This window comes from Malaclemys terrapin, chromosome 6, assembly GCF_027887155.1.
Source record: "Malaclemys terrapin pileata isolate rMalTer1 chromosome 6, rMalTer1.hap1, whole genome shotgun sequence".
Lineage (NCBI taxonomy): Eukaryota > Metazoa > Chordata > Testudines > Emydidae > Malaclemys > Malaclemys terrapin.
In genome coordinates, this window is record NC_071510.1 from 48,158,958 (window position 1) to 48,183,141 (window position 24,184).

Here is a 24,184-nt window from a genome sequence, read left to right on the forward strand (position 1 = left end):
TATTCAACCACCTTAAATACAGTGACATAATTTTGCAGGCTATGTACTTAATAGATCTATAGCAAACAAAATTCAGTGTTCAGTGAATCTGATTCTTGTCAGCTAGATTATGGTCCTTCATTTCTCTTCCTCCACCTATGTGACTGGGAAAGAAGACGACTAGATCTGGATCCATAGCATGACAGTGATGTACACTCTGAACTTTCCTTAGATTCGACAGTCAGTTCATGTAGGCAGCAGTAGACTCAGTCTCCTATTAAATTTCAGACCATTCTCCAATTGTGCGTACTCAGGAATTCAGATCTTCCTGGCTACAGGTTTCATGGATCCCAACAGCTGGCTCAAATTCTACTTAGTCTCTTTGTTATGCCACAATTTTACCATAAGTATAAGCCATATTTTGAAAGGTCTTTAGGCATCTAAAGATGTAGCAAGGTGCCCAATGGGCTTTTCCCAGACTCTTGAAAAGAAAGAGAAGATGCAATGGACATGGTTTAATTAGTCCACAAACTTTTATTATTTAACTCCTCTTGGAACTAACATAATTCATACAGTGCAAGTCATAATGCCTTCCTTAATTATGTCCACCTGGCAGAAGACTGCCATCAGCCCTCCCACACCTCCATAGCTTGTCCCAGCCCATTTCTGGAACCCCACTGCACTTCCCTCCTGTGAGGTTTAAGAGACGGGGGGGAGGGGGGAGGGGAGAAGGGGCTGTCTCCTTGCTGTACTGAGATTACACATCTAACTCCCCGCATGCAATTAGGAGCATAGGTGCTTTTGAAAATCCCACTATGCACGCATCTGCATCTTTATAAATTTGTCCCATGATGCTTTGATTTGATGACACTGGAGTATTGGCTAGTTGAAAATCTGCTGCACTATACATGGTGTTTTGTGTTTTCCTGGAGTGTATAGATTTTTTTTTTAAAGATGTGGGTTGTTCTTTAAAATGATTTTCATTAGAATATTTACAAATGAGAGGAAAAAATAGCTTTGGCAAAACTGTCATTGACCTGATAGTCTTCTACATTGCAGGCAAGCACATTTACAGTAAGTCATGGGTGCTTATTACAAGTTGGGGGGAAAAGTGATTAGGAGGAAGGATGTGATGGTAACACAGATATTATTATTTTGGAATAAATCCATGGTCTGTCTAGCTAATGTTCTGCCTCTGACAGTGACCTATGACCAGTACTTCAGTGGAAGGCAAAATAAAACCAAAATACCTTGACAATGCATTTAGTAAATGAGATACCATACTGTGAGGGAAGATGTCTTCCTGGCCAAGGCTGAGGATCTCCTTATGAAATGGGAGTACTATGGCTTCTAATAATCCTGTAATGTTAATTTTTTTTTCTGAGGATTCTATTTTTATTTGTGTGGAATCTCTTTTAATTTTACGAAGACTTTTACCTTAGTAATATCTTCTGAGAAACAAGCTAAATATGGACTATGTTAGCAAGAAAATTCTTGTATCTGTTTTAAACCGATTAACCATTTAGTTTAATTGAATATCACATTTTTATATATTCTGGAAAATCTGATTAGCCTTTCCTAGATCTTTCATAATTTGACATCTAGTATTTCTCTGTAGTATTTAATCTTCCTTTTCTATACTTAATGATCCCTGACTTGAATATTATTTTTAAAAATAAATTTCACTTTCACCCTCTTCTAATCAAGGTCAGTGACCTCTGAACTCTTCTGTTTCTGATCTACCTTTTCCAAGATATGTGACCAAACTGAAAACAATATTCAAGGTGATGATGTACCAAGTTATTGATACAAGCTTAATGCCATTATAATATTTTTCCGTATTATTCACTGAACACCACCAGTCCACATACTGATCCTGGGGCAGCCTGCTATTAACCTCTTTTCACTGAGAGAATTGCCTATTTCTTCTCACACTTTGCTTCCTATCTCTTAAACAGTTTTTAATTCATATCAGAACTTCACCTCTGACACTGGGATTGTTGCCAAGTTCCCTTAATGACCTCTTCTGAAAGGCTTTTATCACAATTTGTTGGGAAGTCTAAGTAAATTACATCTACTGGTTCTCCTCCTTTATCACTATATTGTTAACTATTCCAAAGAATTTTAACATGTTACAACATAATTTACCCTTGCACAACATGCTGGTTTGTCCCGGTCATACTTTTAGAGGAGCTTTAAATCACGCTCATGTTTTTTCTGAATTCTTTTTCCTTGATTCTCTGGAAAGGCTTAATAATCTTAATGTTTCATTTGTATCATTCTTAGATAGAGGCTGATATTCTTAGAAAGATAAGCAGGAGTAACTGGAATTTAGAGATCAATATCGGTAAATAATCAGAGCCCAGACTTTTCTGCATTACACTAGGTGTTCTTAATTATGTACATTTGCATGAGCCTAGAATATGTGCATAAATACTGGGTATCTATTCTTGAATGGCGTATTAATTGTGTGTTCATGGCCACTTACACGCACAAGGTCAGAAAGGCATTTATATCTATCTTCGCACATGTCTTATCAGTTAGCGTCATGCAAATATCAGAGGGGTAGCCGTGTTAGTCTGGATCTGTAAAAAGCAACAAAGAGTCCTGTGGCACCTTAAAGACTAACAGATGTATTGGAGCATAAGCTTTCGTGGGTGAATATCCACTTCGTCAGATGCATGTAATGGAAATTTCCAGAGGCAGGAATAAATATGCAGGCAAGAATCAGTCTGGAGATAACAAGGTTAGTTTAATCAGGGAGGGTGAGGCCCTTTTCTAGCAGTTGAGGTGTGAACACCAAGGGAGATTCAAGTGCTCTCCTACAGGTTTTTGTATATTGCCATTCCTAATATCTGACTTGTCCATTTATCCTTTTACGTAGGGACTGTCCAGTTTGGCCGATGTACATAGCAGAGGGGCATTGCTGGCACATGATGGCATATACAACATTGGTGGACGTGCAGGTGAATGAACTGGTGATGGTGTGGCTGATCTGGTTAGGTCCTGTGATGGTGTCGCTGGTGTAGATATGCAAGCAGAATTGGCATCGAGGTTTGTTGCATGGATTGGTTCTTGAGTAAGAGTTGTTATGGTGCGGTGTGTGATTTCTGGTGAGAATATGCTTAAGGTTGGCGGGTTGTCTGTGGGTGAGGACTAGCCTGCCTCCCAAGGACTGTGAAAGCAAGGGATCATTGTCCAGGATGGGTTGTAGGTCACTGATGCGTTGGAGAGGTTTAAGCTGAGGACTGTAGGTGATGGCCAGTGGAGTTCTGTTGGTTTCTTTCTTGAGCTTGTCTTGTAGCAGGAGGCTTCTGGGTACACGACTGGCTCTGTTGATTTTGTTTCCTTATTTCCTCATACGGGTATCTCCAGTGCATCATCAGTGATCTACAACCCATCCTAGACAATGATCCCTCGCTTTCATAGACCTTGGGAGGCAGGCCACTCCTCACCCACAGACAACACTTCAACCTCCCTGGCCACACAATAGCAGATGTCAAGGTAGCCATCTTACAGCAAAAAAACTTCAGGACCAGACTTCAAAGAGAAACTGCTGAGCTTCAGTTCATTTGCAAATTTGACACCTTCAGATCAGGATTAAACAAAGACTGTGAATGGCTAGCCAACTACAAAAGCAGGTTCTCCTCCCTTGGTGTTCACACCTCAACTGCTAGAAGAGGGCTTCAACCTCCCTGATTAAACTAACCTTGTTATCTCCAGACTGATTCTTGCCAGCATATTTATACCTGCCTCTGGAAATTTCCATTACATGCATCTGACGAAGTGGGTATTCACTCACGAAAGCTTATGCTCCAATACATCTGTTAGTCTTTAAGGTGCCACAGGACTCTTTGTTGCTTCATGGAAATGTATGTGCAAAATCACATTCCCTTATCAATATCTGTCCCCAAAGTTTGTTAGTAGGAAACTTAGTTTTGAAATGGTTTACTGAGAAAACTTAGCAGGTTGATTTCTTCATCTGACCTAATTTTTGTAAAGCAGTTAGATCATCGTGAAATCAAAACGAAATGTAGAATCCTAATTTTGTCATGGTCATTTTGCACAGGCTTTGTGATAAAACAAATTCTAGACACAGAAATTTGAACTTCAATTTTTCAAACAGACTTCAGAAATTATTCATGGTGAAAAGTGCATTTTAGCTTTATAACTCCAGATTGATCATCAGAGCAAAATGAGTGTGCTTTTCCTCTAAGAATTAGTCCAAAAAAGCATCTTGACCATTAGGACCAATTATTCCATCATTTGTGTGTGCTGAATTTTGTGGGGAAGGGAGGGGTATACCAGGGCTCCTTCTACCACAGACATACAGAGGGGTAACCATAATTTATCTGTAGGAACTAAGTGCAGAGTATCTGTGTGTAGATATATTTGCTGTGGAAGTAGACCTTAAGGTAGCACAGAAAGCAGTGCTAGTGACTCAGTAAGACCATGTTCTTGATAGTAATGAGTAATGGTCCCTGTCCCTGCATTTCAGCAGAGTGGTATTAAGCACTCTTCTTATGCATTTTCAGTAGAGTAATAACAGTTACCACCTCCTCATGGCTGGGGGCATTATGCTTGCCAAAGCCTCCCCTTTTGCACAGTTTGTCACTGCCACATAATTTTCCTCTTAACTTTGAAGCCAGAAGCAATACAAAGGCCTTAAAGAGGGAGGTTGAGGATGAAATTTCAGCCTTTATTGTGATCACTAGTCAACCATTTGTTGTTTTAATATACTATATATCTGACTCTGCTCCTCTTCTAGCTATGACTAGCCCTTTTGTCTGTCCATTCTCCAGTGGTTGGTTGGATTGTGAGATCAAGTTGTTCTAATCAGATTATCGCCCGTCCTTTTTATCAGACCTTCTTTCAAAAATATACAGACAATATAACTAAGCTGTTCAAGTAAACCAAACCAATTTCATGAACCTGTCTTAATATTTTTTTTCTTTCATTTTTGTGACATTAATTGGTAACGGGCAGTTATAAAAAGTCATGAGGAGATTATTGTGAAAGACCTTGAAAAGTAAGAAGGTTTAAGGTTTTATTGAAGTTAAAAATTAAGTTTTGTCAATGAAACTTCTGCATAAATTATTCATGGGATACCATAGTGCATGAATAATTCAAGCTGTATCTTTAATTAGACACATAAAAAAAGTTCAATAGCAGCCTATTGGTGCTTTAATGATCTAGAAGCAGATCAGATTTGAAACAAAAGAACACTTGCTCAAAGTGAAATTAGCAGACAATTATTAAACATCTCATTGTAATTGAACTGCTATCAGTACTGTTTATACCCACAAACTTACAGTTCATTATGATGTATAGTGTATATGAAATGCCAACAAAATGGAGTCCAACAATGAGATTTTTAATGAAAATACTGTGGCATTTATAGGCTGTTATTAGAACTAGAAAAATGAGCCATGAATAATAAGCTTTTGAGACCTAACCGTGAAAATAATGGAATATTGTATATTGGCACATAATAACCATGGCTGATTACTGTTAATATATTTCTGAAAGTTTGCATAAAGAAATATCCTCATGACTGGAGTGTTGACCTTCTTGGTTTTGCTCTAATGTAGTCTGAGGTGTTGGGGTTAAGGTCAGTGTCATATCAGAATGTTTGTCATATCTTAAAACTTCTTTTCTTACTGTTTTAAGACGACTGATATGTCTAGGCATAGAAATGCCAGAAACTATATAGATATTGCCACTAGATCACAATGCAAATAACAGATCAGTGTTCTGATGATTTTCCCCTTTGGGGTACCTGGAATACTGGTCTACTCAGGAACAAGGGAAAATCAAAGTAAGAATATTTTTCATACTATTTCTATATATTCTATGGCTGCTAATATATCATCAGAGTATTCATTTTCCAGAGGCAGGCACCCCACATCTAATATTCCAGACCCTGTAGTGCTTGTTCCAACAGGGTATTACAAAGCAACAGTAGCTGATCTTCAGGAAAGTCACCCAAATTTAACTGAAAAGGCCATGCAGAGAAAGCAGTGGTGAGAAGAGAATATTCAAAAGAATATGTACATCTATGGAGGAGGAGTGTTAAAATGCCTCACCTCAAATTTCTCTAGAGCCCCCCAATATTCTAAGCACAATCCAAGTATAGTGTGATATGAGTTTTCATTATAACTGTTCTATGAGGCTGATGAGATGGCTATGATTAGGTTGCTTTTGCTGGAAGTATTAGAATCAGTCAGTGGGAAGGGTTGGGGATTAGGAGGTATTAGCGCAGAACAGTAGAACCCAATCCTGTCTCCTTCATGTGATGTAGACAGAACCCAATCCTGTCCCCTTCAGGCTCAGAGTCTGGAGGCCACAGACATTCTTGCAGGTGGTCTTAATTTCAGGAGTGTGGCAGGGCTTGGGGACTTAGGAGCTGTGCTGTCAATGCCTTCCTTCTAGCAGCTTCCCTCCACGCCTCCACCTCCCCAATGCTGTATGAAATTGGTGCGTGATGAGGAAACCAAATTACATTTATGTTGAGCGATCACTATTAAACTTGCCAAGAATTCCTGTGGCACTGATTGGGAGCAAGCCTCATCTCTTTGCATCCTAGCCTCACACCACTCTCTCTGAAGAGCATCTAGAGTGCATATCATGATAAGAACATACCACATCTGTGTTTTACCTTATACCCAACTTCATTCTATTACTCATTTCCATTCATGCTGGAGGAGGCAATGATCAGGTCACCTAAAGGGAAAACAAAATTATAGTCATTCCTTGCACTGCTCAGCCTATGTGTGTAGTTGGTAAACTCTAAAAACTATTTCCCGAAAGGAAAAATGTTCCATATTCCTGGAAGCAACTGACAGGTATACTAGGGAAAGTTGTGTGTTTTTTTTGTTTTTTGTTTTTGTTTTTTTTTTACAACTGCTGCTTTAACAGTCAGATGAAAAAATTGTTACTCAAGTAAAATTTATTGACAAAGTTTTATGGAATTTTTTTACTGCACACCTTCTGGTACTGCCTTCAATTTACTGCCTGCCATGGAACAGAAGATTGGCATTGGTAACATCTGATGTTTTGCACCTTCTTTCGGCATGGATAGAGACATTTTAACCTACGCTTGCTTGTTTTATTGAAATGTTCCAGCAGTTCTTTAAAACCTAATACACTAGTAAATCAATAATCACAGAAAAAGCCTAGGTTTCTACACTTCTTACATCAACAAGAAAAAAAGACTGTTAGGCTGGCAGCTCATATTTCTTTAGGCATTGCCTATTTTTTCTTTGACTTTTGGGGAAATAATGCACTTGATTTTAAAGGTGAAATTAAATTATTAACGCAGTAATATTGCTATTTGCAAAATGACCTCCATTCCAACTGTCTTCTGATGCCGTTTGAAGACTCAGAAGCCATTTTGGTCTGCATTGCTGCAACCTGCTACAAAGTAGAGAGACCTGCTGTGCTTTCTCAGAACATTTGTTTTTGTTGTTTCTTGTGTTTTCTTAAACTAAAATTATTGTACTCTGAAAGTACATATTTGTTCCTTGAATGTGGTAACATACCAATCTATGGGCCAGATTTCACCAGCGTACTCTAGCTACATTGCACTGCTTCAGTGACACAAAAAAACTGCAAACTCACAATCTAGTTGAGCCAAGCTTGTCTCACCAGAACAGCAGAAGCATCTGAAGCATGCCAGTAAATCTGGCTTCTGATAATGCCATTGACACTTTTTTTTTTTTTTTTTTGTGTCTTATGGGTTGGAGTGTGAGGAGACAGAATTACATCAGTCCATCTTAAACCAGTCCTTTCCTATCTTTGTATAGATCTCATATTAATATTTGTGGGTATTATGTGGATTTAGGATAATGTCTAGATTGAGGCTTGTACAAGTTTGATACTAATTTCACATGATTATATAACTGATCTGGCCAATAGCGTATCCTTTCTCTTCAGATACAGAAACAAACATTTATATACAGTATTAATTTTAAGAAATAAACAAAATTTAATTCAGGGATTTGAACAGCAGGAAAATAGTGCATTTTGAGCCTGGCTGACTAATCTCACTCTCCCATTTTCTCTCTCTCTCTCTCTCATCCTATGCCTTCAGGAAAACCAGTTCATCACTGGTTGATCAAAGATGTTAGTTTTCTATGTGAGAACCTTTTTTCTTTTTCTATAGTTTTGATCCATGACATGAGCAAGATGAGGTGATCTGCAGTGTTACTAATGCTCCAACTGGCATAGCCTCTCAACAGAAAATACTATAGAGCTATTTATAACAGTCAAAGAGAATGTCATCCTAACTATTAGACATCTGATAGAAAAAGCCTAAATAACTGCTAAAGCATCAAAATACATTCTCAGTAAAAATGTATCTGCAGGGAGTGTGTGTATGTATGTATGCAATATAGCTGTAAGATCTTGGCATCTTTCGTGCCTGGAAGGCTGTTGTTTCCCCATTTTTCTCCTTTTGTCATCACGTTATAATAAGTAGGTTTATCTGTTCCAATATATTTATACAGTGAGGGGGCTCCCTGAAGACTATATTGTATTAGCAGTAAGATATATCTTACATGAAGAATTTTTGTAGTCTCAGTTGATTGCTTTATCTTCACAGAATGTATCAAAGATCAGGTCATCAAGAAAACATGAACCAACTGTAACCTGATAGCTCGTTTGGGCTCAAACACATTTATTTGGCTCTAGAAGCCATATAAACTTTAAAATTGTCTGCTATTCCATATTTCTGATTGTTAAGTTGTAGGTAATTCTCTAGGTAGTACTAGCAGTTAGGAAGTTGTACATATTTGATGCCATTTGACAAAATACTTAATATTATATGTGCATAATTTAGAAAATGATATGAGTGATGTGTGCTTGGTAAAATAACCAGCTTTGCCCTAACTTTGTTGTCCACTCCTATAAACTAAGTGTGCTTTTTGTGCTTAAAGGATTTCTCAGAATTGATACACTATCTAGTTGTCTCAGTCGTAATTATTCTCCCTTTAAGTAATGCTTGTGTTCTTATTGTTTGATCCTGATACTCAGCTGCTCTGTGCTGCATGGCTGGCACATGGTAGTCTTAAAGCAGTCACATTGGGTCACGGAACAATCACCCCTGTTTAGGAACCTTCTGGTGGCACAGATCTGGGGTAGTATTTCATATGTTCTGCCTCTATTTGCCTGAGTTAAGGGACTGTGGCTGCAGGAGAAGGAGGTAAGGCCAGGGATTCATTATGCAATGGTAATTATCACAGTTCAGGGCAGCTGCATATGTATTGGGTCCTTGCAATGATCAGAAAAAGAGATGGTCCTAGGCATGTGCAAAAAGAACACCATTTTGTCTGTGGTGCTGTCTTGGTGACCAATTCTCTATGGCAAAGAATAGAATTAGGTAAATTATCTGTAGAGAACAGTCATATAATTAAGTTTGCCCTCTGTTTTTGATTGGTTCACAAACAGACTTTTTTCTAACAAATCTGCTCATTATTCAATGAATGTGTGTGGACAAGTTTCAATGGCATACATTGGATAGAGATCAGAACATGGCATGTCAAAATTTTGTGTTTTTTAGTGTATAAAAAATGCATTTTCTGGTTATTTACCAATCTCTTCTCAGGAGTAATAGCCATAAAGTATGTTTACAAAGAGGAAGGATGGTCTAGTGATTACAGCAGTAGGACATGGAAGGCCTCAGTTCAAGTTCCTCCTCTGGTACTGGCTTCTTGTGTGACCTTGGGCTAGTCACATAGCCACTTTGTGTCCCATCTGTAACATGGGGATAACAATACTTCTCTACCTATCAGGTGTGCTGTGAGGAATAAATACGTTAAAGACTGTGAGGTGCTCAGAAGGTACAGTGGCGAGAGCCATATAAGTACCTTAGATAGTCTTTTGTGACCTGTTAAGGATGAGAAGATTGAGGAAAGCAGCACCCTATTGGCAGCTCTTGCATGTCCTTTTTTAAAAATGAGACTGGCACTGACCAAGTCCATTGAATCTGAATCTCATTAAGGTTGAATTCCACTTTCCAGTGAATCTCTATTGACTTCAGTAGAGCTATGACAAGTTGACACCAGCTGAGGATCTGCCCCAGAAACTTTAACATTTCATAAATGAGGAATAACTAATTCTGTGTTGAACAGTAATAGACAACTCTTCAAATCTTGAGGCCAGATTCTCATTTACACTACATTTACATTGATTATGCCAACTGTATGGCCTCTTTACACTTAAAGTGGTAAAAGAACACCGGTGAGAATAGGTCTTTAGAGTTCAAGTTTTATTGGGATAAACATCCAACAGTTCTTAACTTTGTTCAGAGCATGAAACCCTCTGACTATAAAAGTAACAAGAAACTGTGTGAGGATACTGCAGCTTATCTCCTTTAGCAACATATTGCATTGCTGTGACACACAGCAAAGAGTCACATCCCACCTATTTAAGAAAGACTTCTGAAAATACACATCAGCTTATCTTTCAGCTTCCGGATTATTTAATAGATGTGGGCTGAGAATGAAGTTCAAATAATGATCCAGTTTGTGTAAAACTGAGTTTGGCTTTGAGGCAAAGACACAAAGACAGATGAGAATATGGTGATTGGGCCCAGGAGTGCACACAGAGAAGGTGGTTACTTTGGGGGGATAAAAACAAACTAGCTTTCTGGAAAGGAAAAAATACACTGCGGGTTCTGGGCCTAAACGGGTCCCAGGCTGGGTCCAAGAGCTCCTTGGCTCCCTTAGAGAATGTAAGTTGGCCTGTTCTTTCTTATAATTCAAGGGGGAAGCCCATCTAACTCAGTTTGTAGTGAAGCATAAGACTAGATTGGACAAATTATGCTTGTAGTCTATTTGTTGTTCTGAATTTTCTCTAATGCTTTGTCCCATTGGCCAATATAAACATACTTGTTTTAGAAAGGTTGTTGGCCACAGGTCCCCCAAGTGAGCACCAGAACCTATTTGGGCCTGTTCAGTAATGAACAGCTGACACAGTCAGGGCGGTACCTGACCCTGAACTAAAGTAGTGGAATGAGACCTGACATTTGAGGATGTGCACTGAGAAACCAAAAAGGGGACAGAGTTGCAGCTAGCCCTAAACACTGAGTATCTCTAGGTTAAGGTTACACACTGAAGAATAATAGTTGAGACCCTTCTACCTTTCATACCTTCAGAAATCTGCACAAGGGGAGGAGAGAGGAGATGGCCAACAGACACTGCTCATGGGAAGATTCCAAGAGTTCCAGCCACAGCTGCCTTGATTACTCAAATGTGTATATGCAGAGGTCACCCAAAGAAGTAGCCATCAACTTTATTCTACACTTGTTTTTAATCAGTTACTGATACTGTATTTTACAGCAAAAAGCTTCAGGTAATAGAGGAAGGTTGTGCTCAGTTTCACTTTTAAATGTTTGTGTTTCTTCCCCGCCGCCCCCAATGGAAAAACACAGTGATTATTCAATGTAAACTTAGATTTAGATATTAGTACAAAATGACGATGTGTAGGCATTTGTATCTAAAATTGCATTGTATTGTGTCTTAGTAATCAAAAGATGTATCTATATGAAAAAAATCTTCATACATAATCTTATTTCCAAGGTGTTTTTCTTTGATTCACTTGTTCTTTATTCAGTTGATCCACATGTGAATACCTAAGAATTTCCCTGAGGACACAACTACCCCTGTTTCTGTTCAAAAGTGGCAATAAGTATCAGCTTATCCAGTGCATGTTTACTGTTTCCAATAATAATGCATTGACATTTCATTTCTAAATTGTCCAAATACCTTAACTGCTTTGTGTTCAAATATTGTGTTCAATATTTGAAAACAAATATGCAGAACAGAATACATAAAGGAAGGAAGTTTCTTTTCTCTCTTGGAAAAAGAACAGGACTATTTTCAAGACAAGCCTATAGTAAAAACAGAGAAATTCTTTGGGAACAAGGGTATGCAATATATGAGGAAAACAGTACTGTGGGGCATAACTCAAAATACAACAGAGAACCTTGAGGCTATCATTTAAATAGATCAAAGATGATACATGAGAAGATATAATTGTGCCTACAATTAAGAAGTTTAAAGGGCTTTTATAAACAGTACACAATAGCAGAGAACTGAGAAATAAAGTGACACTGCAGACAGGGTTTACCAAATGCAGAGGTGTCAAATGTCTATCCTGATTTCATGTATTTTTGTGCACCCGTAAGATATAAGATTTCATTTAAAATCAAATGTTTCTAGGTCTCTTGGTTACTCCCAGTGCAGTTTTGTTGTCCTGAGGCTTCAGATAACCTGAAATAATGACTGAGTCATGAACTCTTTTCCTCTTCAGAATTAACATTCTAAAGGAAATATTGAAGCTTAGTGATGACACTTTGAATGTCAGCATAATCTGTTTAATTACTGATGATTTTATTGAATGAAATGAAGAAGGGAGTAGGGAGTAAAGGAGTGAAGCCTCCAAGGGATGGGGCAACTTGGAGTTGCTGCAAGGTAGGAAATACAGAATGTTATTGAAGTGCTATTGAAATGTGAGAGGCGAATTTTCACAAGTCAATATAGTCATTCATCAGAGATCTGAACTATAAGGGTAATAGAATTATAGGCAGGGCTGGTAATTTTACTTTTTATGAAGGTTACCCAACACCTCCCATTATAAGACCTTATTTTCAGTTGTTTATAATTTGCCAATCTATTTCAGCTGAAATTTTACATGTCTACCTCCCCCTGATTTTGGGGGGGAAAATAGCCAAAATGGCTCAGCCATTTCCAAGAGCAAGGCAAGTGAAAAATGTTTTTACCCAGGTTAAAAATTTCTGGCAACTGTATTAAAAACAAACAAACAAAAAAAATCCTGCGTGTGTCCAAGCTTTGGAGCTGGGATTTGAATTTTGGTAGGATGGTGCCTTTGTGTCAGGGATATACTTTGTGCTGTCCTGTGAGAATCTGCCCAAATTATAAACTTTTGAAAAATTACAGTTTGCACTTGCTCAGACTTCTTAGATTTTAGCAGATAAACTCCTTAAAGATTCCAACCACACTGAGAATGCTCCTGCCTGGGGCTAAGTAGGATGTTCCCTGCAATACCAGCTCTGGGTTACTGTATACTATGCTGGGTTCAGGTCCGGACAGTGGAACTGGAAGCAGGGAGATGCTGTCAATGACTCTCCCCTTCCCCCCCCTTTTCCCCCCGCCGCTGGGCCCAGGCCACCTGAAGTTGGGGGATGTGGGAGAAAGCGGGGCTGGAGCCTCATGGGGAAGAGAGTGGAATTGGGAGTTAGGGTGAAACGGTGGAGATGGGGACGGGTTGGGAAGGATAGTGGAACTTAGAGTGGGATGGGGTGAGGCGAGAGGGAAAATAGATCTGATCAGTCATTGGAATGTGAGGGGGAAATTCAGATTGGTTGGAGATGACTGGAATGAGGAGCTTGGGAGGGGAGATGAGACACTAAGATTGGATGTAGAGCCTGGGGAGGGAGATTCAATGGGCTTGGAGAGTGTTGGTGGAATGAAGGGGCAATAGGATGCCAGGATGTGTGGAGGGAATGGGAGGCAGGTTGGATCAGATGCCAGGAAGAGAGGAGGGACTAGAACTGGCTCAGCAAGAAGATTGGGGGAAAGGAGCTGGGTAGAGGCAGGGGTAATTAAAAATGGCTGGGCAAGGAAACTGGGACTCAGATAAAAGCTTGAGGAGTGGAGACTGACTGGCTAGGTGAGGAGAGTGGGAATGGGTTAAGGAGTCAGGCAGAGGAAGACACGGGACAGGGCAAGTTGCAGGAGATGGGGAGAACCATGCTTGGGAGGAATGAGCAGATGAATCTGTGCACACTTCTCTCCTGAGCCCAGAATGAAATCCGTGATTCCTGAGTCTCCCCATTTCTCGGCTGCCAGCAAAGATCTGTGAAACCCACTGGCCAAGTGTATCACCCCCCTCTAGTGCTGATCCACATAGAGGATGATAACCTACTACTGCTATCAGAGAGTCTGTTAGCTCAAGTGGCAGAGGTCTAGTGTTTCCTAACTTTTGAGTGTTTGACTTTGCAAGCTTACTTATGTTCTTTTAACAGTTTGTGTCCAATATTAATATCATGTTTTATATAACTGAAAGTTTCTTAAATGTTCCCATTATGTATTCTGTATAAGGACTATATGATTTACTACAGCATTTAACAGTTAATTAATTAAGTTGTTTCTTGAGCAATAATACTAGTTACCTCCTGTAGGGTTGAAAGAATTAATAGATGCATATCTTGTAATTAATTGTGAATTATTAAAACCATTGTCAAGAGACAAGTACAGTTCAGTAAAAGTGAAAATTACATGTTTGTATAGTCTGTTCCAGATCTCCTGGAGATATGATGTGGTAAGATAATAAAAGAAAATAATATAGTAAAGCACATTAAGAACATTACATGTGAGGCTCTAAATGTGGAAAGCAATTTGGGTGAAAGTGATTCTGAAATGATACATTTTGTTGTTCTAACGAAAGGAAGGAGTAACAGGAAAATAACAATGGACTTCAAAAAAGGAGACATTAACCAACTCAGAGAACTAGTAAGCAAGGTCCCCATGGAACAAAATCTAAGGAATAAAGGAGTTCAGAAAAGCTGGCATTTTCTCAGGGACAACATTAAAAGCACAACTACAAACTATTCTGATATGAAGGAAAGATAGGAAGAATATGAAGATGCCAATATGGCACCACCAGGAGCTCTTTAATTACCTGAAAATTAAAAAGGAATCCTACAAAAAATGAAAACCAAAGACGAATTGCTACGGAGGCGTACAAAAGAATATGCACAAGCGTATAGGGACAAAATCAGAAAGGCTAAGGCACAAAATGAGTTACACCTAGCAAGGGACATAAGTCAATAAGAAGAGGTTCTTTAAATACATTAGAAGCTAGAGAAAGATGAAAAAAGTGTAAGTCCTCTATTTAGCAGAGAAGGAGAGCTAATAACAGATGACATGAAGAAGGCTGAGGTATTCAATGCCTATTTTGTTTCAGCCATCATTTAAAACGTTAATGATGATTGGACACTCAACACACTATTAACAATAGGGGGGAAGGAACTCAAGCCAAAATAGCTCAAGAACTGGTTAAAGAATATTTTGAAAAGTTAGATGTATTTACATCAGCAGGGTCTGATAAAATTCATCCTAGGATACTTAAAGAACTTGTTGAAGATAATTGCTGACAGTTCTGAGATTGCTTCAAGAACTTGTGCAGGACACGTGAGGACCCAGAAGACTAGAGGAGGGCAAACATAGAACATACTTTTTAAAAGGGGAACAAAGAGGTCCCAGAAAATTATAGACCAGTCAGAATAACTTTAATACTTGGGAAAATACGGGAGCAAATTATTAAACAATCAGTTTGCAAGGACTGGGAGGATAACAGGGTTATAAGGGAGAGCTAGCATGTATTTGTCAATCATGGCAAACCAACTTAGTTTTCTTCTTTGACAGGGTTACCGGCCGGCCTAATGTATGGGGGGAGGGGAGAAACAGTAGAGGTGATATATCTTCATTTTAGTAAAGTTTTGACATAGTACCATATGACATTCTCATAAACAAACTAGGGAAGTGTGGTCTAGGTGAAATTACTATAAGGTGGGTAAACTGCCTGGAAAAACCACTATCAGAGTAACTATCAATAGTCCCCTGTCAAAATTAGTATCTAGTTGAGTCTCATAGGGGTCAGTCCTGGGTCTGGTATTCAATATTTTCATTAACGACTTGGATGACTGAGTGGAGAGTTTACTCATAAAATTTGTAAATGACACCAAACTGGAAAGGGTTGCAAACACTTTGGAGGACAGAATTAAAATTCAAAATGACTGACAAATTAGAGAATTGGTCTGAAATCAACAAAAGGAAATTAAGTGAAGACGAGTACAAAGCACTTCACTTAGGAAGGAAAAATCAAATGCCCAGCTATAAAATGGGGAATAACTGGCTAAGTGGTAGTTCTGCTGTAAAGGATCTGGAGTGGATCACAGATTGAATGAGTTAATGTGATACAGTTGGAAAAAAAGGCTAATATTCTGGAGTGTATTAACAGTGGTGTCATATGTAAGGTACAGAAGGTAATTGTTCCACTTTACTCTGGACTGGAGAGGCCTCAGCTGGAGTATTATGTCCAGTTCTGGGCACCACACTTTAAGAAATATTTGGATAAATGGAAAAAGTTCAGAGGAGAACAAAAAAAAAAAAAAAACAGGATTAGATAACCAATTGGGTATGCTTAGTCTTGAGAAAAGAAGATTGAGGGTTGACCTGATAGCAGTCTTCAAATACATTAAGAGCTGTTATAAAGGAGACTCTGATTAATTGTTCTCCATGTCCACTGAAAGTAGATCAAGAAGTAACGGATTTAATCTGAAGCTAGGGAGACTTAGGTTAGATATTAGAAAAAAAACTTTTCAACTCTGAGTAGTTAATTTCTGGAATAGGCTTCAAAGGGGCTTCAAAACATCATTGGAGGTTTTTAAAAATAGGCTGGACAAACACCGGTCAAGTGTAATCTAGGTCTAGCTGGTCCTGGTTCTTATGTGGTAAATGACTGTTATTCTCACTGGAACATAAAAATGGCCATTTTGGGTCAGACCAATGTTCCATCTAACCCAATATCCTCTCTTCCAACAACGGCCAATCCGGGGGGAATTAACAGGCAATCCTAGTGATCCATCCCTTTTTTTTTTTTTTTTCAGGGTCTAAGGACATCCAGAGCATGGTTGCATCCCTGACCATCTTGGCTAATAGCTATTGATGAACCTCTCCTCCATGAACTTATCTAATTCTTTTTTGAACCCTGTTATAGTTTTGGCCTTCACAACATCCCCTGGCAATGAGTTCCACACAATGGCTCTGTGTGATGCTTAGAAGTACTTCCTTTTGTTTGTTTTAAACCTACTGCCTATTGGGTGATCCCCTGGGTCTTGTGATCTGTGAAGGAGTAAATAACACTTACTTTCTCCATAATCTGTCATTATTTTATAGATCTCTATTATATATCCCCCTTAGTCATCTCTTTTCCAAACTGAAAATTCTCAGTCTGACTTGGGGAGGCCCTGAGTGGATAGGAGTAGGGGTAGTTCCTTTTGTGCTCATAATCTCAATGTTTCATTAAGCAACTACAAAACCTAGGAGTAAGACTGTCTGTGTCCTCCTCCTCCTTTTCTCTCCCCCACACCTGCTGGGCTTCTTCTAGTGTCCTGTTTTGTTCCTGTCCTGTAACACATTTCAAAAGTGGTATGTTACAGGAATATGTCACTAGAGTAGGGCAAACGAGGAGGCAGGATTCTCGGGTTCTACTATCAGCTCTGCCATTGGCTCACCATGGGAATTTGGATAAATAAGTCTTTGCATCTCAGATCCTCTATCTGTAAAATGAGGGTAAGGCTCTTCCTCTGGAATAGTCACAGGCTGTGTCTGGTTATGGAAAAAGTACCTATATCTAATGGAGGTGAAAAATAGATTCTCCAGTCCTTCACCTCTCCTCTGTGCAGCACACACAGGTTAAACAGATTACTAAAGACAGTGGTACAAACAATACAATTCAACATGCAAAAAACACACACAAATCCCAAGTGCATACAACACAACAATCAATAAAAGGCAGTGCTGTTAAACCTAGAAAGCTCTTTGCCCTGTCATCCCCCATGAAGAATTAAATTAGACATTCTGGGGATCTGTATCGTCTTTGTCTCCAATGGAGCAAATAAACTCTGACCACAGTAAATTAAACAAATGTGAAATGTCCAATAAACAATATTTTGTATGTCATAAACTACCTTTACCTGTCGCTAAAGTGATCCAGAAGAACAGTGGAACTGAAAAATGCTGGGCATGAACAGTGGGCATGAAGTCATTAGGCGTTTTAGGTGTGCAAAAACTACAGGATTATGCCCCGTTTATAGTCTTTTCCCAATAGCAAAAACTATATAGTCATTGTTACATCAACATTTTCACCATAACCTGTTTTTTGTTTTGTTTTTGTTTACATGTTTGAACTATCAGAACAATTATTTTTTGGCCTGACGTTTTCCATGGTGGAATTATTGGTTTATATGGGCTGTAACAAGTGCACTACATTTGAGCTTGCCATATGTAAAGGAGTTAATTTTACCATGAAAGTTGCAGCTAGCATCATAGTTTCCGAAAGCAGCCAAAGGTATTACTGCTCATGGATGAAACTCGAGTGTTTAAATTTTAAACTTTAAATGTTATATATAATTTTCACCTAATGAAAGGACCTATCCAGAACAAGCCCATTTGAAAATATCAGGTGATAAATTCAGTTTTTTAAAAGAGGCTTGTCTTGTTTTCAATAAAAGTGTATTTTTGTCACCATTGTATAACCCAGAAAAGGCTGAAGTGGAATTTAAGTGCTACATTCTGGCCTTACCCATCCACTTTGCAAAGGTGGAAATGACTCCACAAAGTGCAAGGCAGTGGAGAATCAGATGCTATGTTTTTAGAAGCCTATATAAAAGAGTAAAATGGTCAATGGCTCAACAACTCCTTCCCTAACTCTGAACATAAGAATGGCCCTACTGGTTCAGACCAAAGGCCCATCTAGCCCAGTATCCTGTCTTCCAACAGTGGCCAATGCCACGTGCCCCCAGAGGGAATGAACAGAACAGGTAATCATCAAGTGATCCATCCCCTGTCACTCATTTCCCAGTTTCTCGCAAACAGAGGCTAGGGACACCATTTCTGCTCATCCTGACTAATAGCCATTGATGTACCTATCCTCCATGAATTTATCTAGTTTTTTGGAGTTGTATAATAGGCTATGATATAAATGAATGGGGTATCAGAATGAATCAATTGGCTATATTGCATGTCAGATTAGAACATATACATTTCTCAAATGTTCTATTTTATGCATTCAATTAATATTGTACTTCAGGTATTTAAGATGAAGTTCTAATAAATTTAAACACTTATTGATATGCTACAATAAGATTTTTTTCCCACAGCACAAATTGTATCTTGATTTTGTATATAATGCTTTATCACCATTGACAATTTTATTTCTTGAGAGTGCTGTCTAGGCCTAAACCCGCAATCAATCAGCGTAGAAAATCTTATTGGCCTCAATGAGAGATCTGAGCACAAAAACATTTCAAGGTCAGACCCATATACGGGGACAGATCCTTAGTTATTCTCAGGTGAAAAGCTGCTTGATTTCTGTTTCCTGATTTTGCTTTTTTCGTCTTGGTATTCTCTTCTTAGTGTATCTTATTTTATTCAAACTTAAGAACCCACTTTGAAGAGAGAAATGGATTATTTGCTTCTCAACCAGCCCGTTTGCTCCTGTTCATTGGAAGTGGAGCACGGTAGTTGAACTATATTACTACAGGATGGGCAATGTCAGTGAAACATGACTGTCTGAAAGTGACACTAGCTAGCTTTCAAAATGACAATTTTGAATTCAGTGAAAAATTCAGGAGTCAAAAATACTATTGCATATGAATTAGCATTTCAAACCAGATGCATTGTGTCTAGGGGAGACAACAGTTTTAAATCAATTTATTTACTATTTTAATGTCTTTTGGCATGGCTATAGCAATTTTCTTCTCTTTTATTATAAGAGATACTTCCAATTCACATGCTTTTGAACATAAATATTTCAAACAGTAGGTCACGAATCATTCAAAGCCATGATTTAAACTAATAGTGTTAAATGAAGAAGTTTTCTTGTATGGTATTTGTTTGCCAGATTCACTGAAGGATGCTATAAATCTTGATAACTAAACTTTGTACTAACCATTAAATTAACATGCTCCACAAATTTTATTGTTGAACAAATCTTTAGTGTCGTTACCTTATCATGAATCATTCTATGTCAAATTTGCCTTTTTGCTGCTTAGGAATACCAGTCCTAACTTTAATTTTTTTTTTAAAGCTATCATTCTGCCACTATGCAGAATGATTAGTCTGTTAAACGTTTGTAGTCAGTGCCAAGTCCCAGAACATACAGTTGCTTCTTTTAGCTCTCCATTGTCACTTAGATATGAAGAGAAATGTATATGAAGGCACTCACTCTTGTGAGAATTATAGGGAATATACTGAACTGCACAGATAAGCAATTACTGTGCTTTCCCACCTCCAGCTTTTTAGGGGTCAGCCTAGTCCTTGATGCTGATCATATTCTTTTCCCATCAACTTTGTTTCATTTTGTAGATTATTTTACTGTGTTGGAGTTATCTTATCTGTCAGTTTAGATTCCACTTCTTTCAGATGACCGGCTTTTTCAGTGAGACAGTCTTTGAAGGAAGGGTCCTATGCCTATCTCTTGGTGATCCTGGAAAGCAGAACACCAAATTATGCATTTAAAAAGTGTTTTAGGTGCACAGTTTTTGTTGTTGTTGTTGTTTTGGGGTGTTGCGGGGGGTCTGCAGTTAATGATCTGTTCATGGGTTGGTGCAAATACTAACAGTAGGAAAGATGCTCTTTCAATTAAGACACTGGAGTGGGATTTAGGAGTTGCATGTTCCTTTCCTGATTCTGCCACATCATTCATGTGTAACTAAGGAAAGTCACTTAGCACAGAGATTATTATTGGTGATAATACTTTCCTAGCTCACAAGTGTGGGCAAAATTCAAACTGAAAACTCACAGCTAATTTAGAACCCATTGTTTTGTATGTGTAGTTGGGATTATGTTTTCCAATGTGCATCACTTTGCCCAGTCACCCAGTTTTGTGAAATCTCTTTGTAACTCTTCATATGCAGCTTTGAACTTAATTATCTTGAGTCATTTTGTATCAGCTGCAAACTTTGTCTCCTCGCTGTTTAGTCCTTTTTCCAGATCATTAATGAATATGTTGGACGGCATTGGTCCCAGGACAGATCCTTGGTGGGACTCTGTTTCCCTCCACTATGAAAACTGACCCTTTATTTCTACCCTTTTGTTTCCTAGCTTTTAACCAGTTACTGATTCATGAGAGTACGTTCTTTCTTATTCCATGACTGCTTTAAGAGCCTTTGGTGAAGAACCTCATCAAAGGCTTTCTGAGAGTCCAAGTACACTATCCTCTGGATCCTCTAGACAACCAATTTGTAGGTTTATATATTGTTAGATTTGTCTCCTAAAAAGAATGGCTTTGCTGGGGGAGTCTCCATCACATTTTCTTCAGTGAAAACCGATGCAATGAATTTATTTAGCTTCTCCACAACAGCCTTGTCTTCCTTGAGTACTCTTTTAGCACCTTGATCATCCATTGGCCCCACTGATTGTTTGACTGGCTTCCTGCTTCTGATGATAATTTTTTTGTGTCATTTTGCTAGTTGCCCTTCAAATTGTTCGATAGACTGCCTAATTATACTTTTAAACTTGACTTTCCAGAGTTTATGCTCCTTTCTATTTTTCTCATTAGGATTTGACTTCCAGTTTTTAAGATGTCATTTTGTCTCTACTTGACTCTTTTTTGCTCTGTAGTTTAGCTATTGTGGCACTTTTTGATCCTATTACTTGTTGTGTTGTGTGGGTTTTTTTTGTGGGGTGGTATACATATAGTGTGAGCTTCCTATTACAGTGTGTTTTAAAAAGTATCCATGCAGTTTGCAGGCATTTCACTCTTGTGACTGTTCCTTTTTATATGTGTTTAACTGGTCTTATTTTTGGGTAGTTCCCCTTTTTGAAGAAAAAATGCTTCTGTGGTAGGTTTCTTTAGTATTTTCCTTCCTACAAGGATGTTAAATTTAATTACATTATGGTTCCTATTACCGAGCTCTTGAGGAATGTTTACCTGTTGGACCAGATCCTGTGCACCACTTAGGATTAAATCAAAAATTGCCTCTCCCTGTGTGGGTTCCAGGACTAGCTGCTCCAAGAAACCATCATTAGTGCTGTATATTCTCAGAATTCTGTCCTGAGCTTATATGTCCCCAGTCAATCCGAGAATAGTTGAAATCCCCCATTATTATTCGGTTTTCTGTTTTTTGTCACCTCTCTAATCTCACTGAGCATTTCACAATTACTTGTCACCATCCTGGTCAGGTGTTGGTAGATATTCCTACTGCTATACTCTTATTATTCAAGCATGGAATTTCTACCATTGAGCTCCTATTGGTTTGATTCCTTTAAGATTTTTACTATATTTGACTATGCTTTCTTTCACATTTAATTCTACTCATCCAATGGCATGACCTACTCTGACATTCCTGTGTGTTTTGCACCCTGGTATTACCATGTCCCATTGATTATCATCATTCCACCAAGTTTCTGTGATGCCTATCATATCAATACACTCCTTTAATAAAAGACATTCAAGTTCACCAATCTTAGTATTTAGACTTCTGGCATTTGTATACAACCACTTATAAAATTTGTCAATATTTAGTTGTCTGCCTTCATGTGATGTAATTGAATGGGACTCTCTTGTTTGACTGTTTGTCTTCAATTCCTGCCCGTACTTGATCAATTTCTATTCTCTACTCTTTACTAGGATACAGAGTATCTTTTTTTAATAAATCCTTCCATAAGGGATGTGCCTGTCTAAACAGTGTGCTCCTCCACACCTGTAGGCTTTTCCCCCAGCCCTGAGTTTAAAAACTCCTCTATGACCTTTTTAATTCTACATGCCAGCAGTTTGGTTCCATTTTGGTTTAGGTGAAGTCCATACTTCCTTTATCGGCACCTCTTTTCCCCCAGGTCCTAATATAGCTAAATCCTTTCTCCAAACACCATTGTCCCGTCAACGTATTGAGACTCCATAGTTTTGTGTGACTAACTGGCCTTGCATATGGAACTGGAAGCATTTCAGAGATTGCTACCATCAAGTCCTAAACAATAATCTCTTTCCTAGCATCTTAAATTTGACCTCCAGAACCTCTCTCCTAGCTTTTCTTATGTCACTACCACTGGCTCCTCCCTGCACATAAAGCTGTCTACATATCTCAAGAGGTCTGCAACCCAGCAGTTCACCATGTGGTTCTGCCAGTCATCACAAATCCAATTATCTGTGTTTCTAATCAATCAAATCCCTCCCATAACTATTACCTGTCTCTTCCTAATAACTGGGGTTTCCGTCCACAGATGGGTATCATCAGTCTGAGAGGATACCATGACATCATTTGTAAGGAAGGTCCCAATGAAGGGACTATTTCCCTTCACTCCAGCTTGTGAGCTCCTTCCCTGAGACTTTCATCCTTCTCCTGTCAGACTGGTTGTAGGACCACTCTGAGTGTCTCTCCCTTAGCTCCTCCAATTAAGCCACTCTTCTCTCAAAAGGCCATACTCTGTCTTTGGGAATCAGGAGGGGCTTGCAGCACATGCCACCTGTCATAAATGCTGTATTCAGTGCAGTAAACTGGATAGCCCTCACTCTGTTGCTAGACTTCTGCCTGCATTATTTTACTCTTGCTGGCTTTTTTTGTTGTTGTTCTTTTGTGCATGTTGTATTTTTTTCCCCATGGGGGGCAGGTGGTTATTGGCTTAAGTTTAGAGAATGTCAATTAAGTGTATCTGGCTCTCATGCTCCCTTGCAAAACTCTCCTGTTTGCTGCTTCCATTCACTGGTTCCTCTGGTTGCTTAGGAGCTGGTTCCCTCTCTCCCGCCAACAGACCACACTATAAACTTAAATCAAGCAGGCACAAAAACAAACAGACAGATGACCAACTCACCCCAATGGTCACATAGTCACTTCTCCCCTGGAGAACTCTCTCACAAAACTCACCTGTTTGCTGCTCCTGTTCACTAGCTCCTTCAATGGGATGATGTTAAGAACATGCGTACCCTCTGACTGTTCTGTATCTGTGCCCTGGATATGGTACTTCAAGCTCCAGAGCTGTTGGTCTTGCTTCTTTCCTTCACAAGCACTAAAAGGAAAAGAAAATGTCATTTCCTAAAAACGTGTACAGTACAATGTTGTTAATATTCTACAGTGGTTGGCAATGTAATAAGTCTGCTGACAAAATAGTTTGGTTTGGAGGAATCTGCAGGGTCAGTGAAATGGAAACTCAGGGCTCAATGGAACAGTAAGATATTAAAATATGCAAACCGAAAAAGACAATTTAAATTGAATAACTCAAATTATCTTTAAATAATAATAATAAAAAGAAATACTGTCAGGTTGAAGGTAAAAATAAGGCTTTTTCCCCATCTCCTATAGAACAGTTTTAATGTTTCAATGACAGTGTTTGGTTTTAGAAAATATTTCAATTCATCAAAACTAAAGTGCAGAGCAGTAAAAGTTGGCAAAAACCTGTTA

At 38.7% G+C, this 24,184-nt stretch overlaps 1 long non-coding RNA gene across 1 annotated transcript in view; it reads right to left on the reverse strand.

Annotated features, from left to right (window-relative positions):
* LOC128839786 (uncharacterized) overlaps nt 1–23,724 on the reverse strand; it is a 60,941-nt gene extending 37,217 nt beyond the window's left edge. The window contains exons 1-2 of the long non-coding RNA XR_008445527.1: nt 23,651–23,724; nt 6,638–6,702 (exon numbers count right to left, since the gene is read on the reverse strand). This is a non-coding gene — a long non-coding RNA (uncharacterized LOC128839786). The remainder of the gene's footprint in view (nt 1–6,637; nt 6,703–23,650) is intronic.
* Between the last annotated feature and the right edge of the window lie 460 nt (nt 23,725–24,184).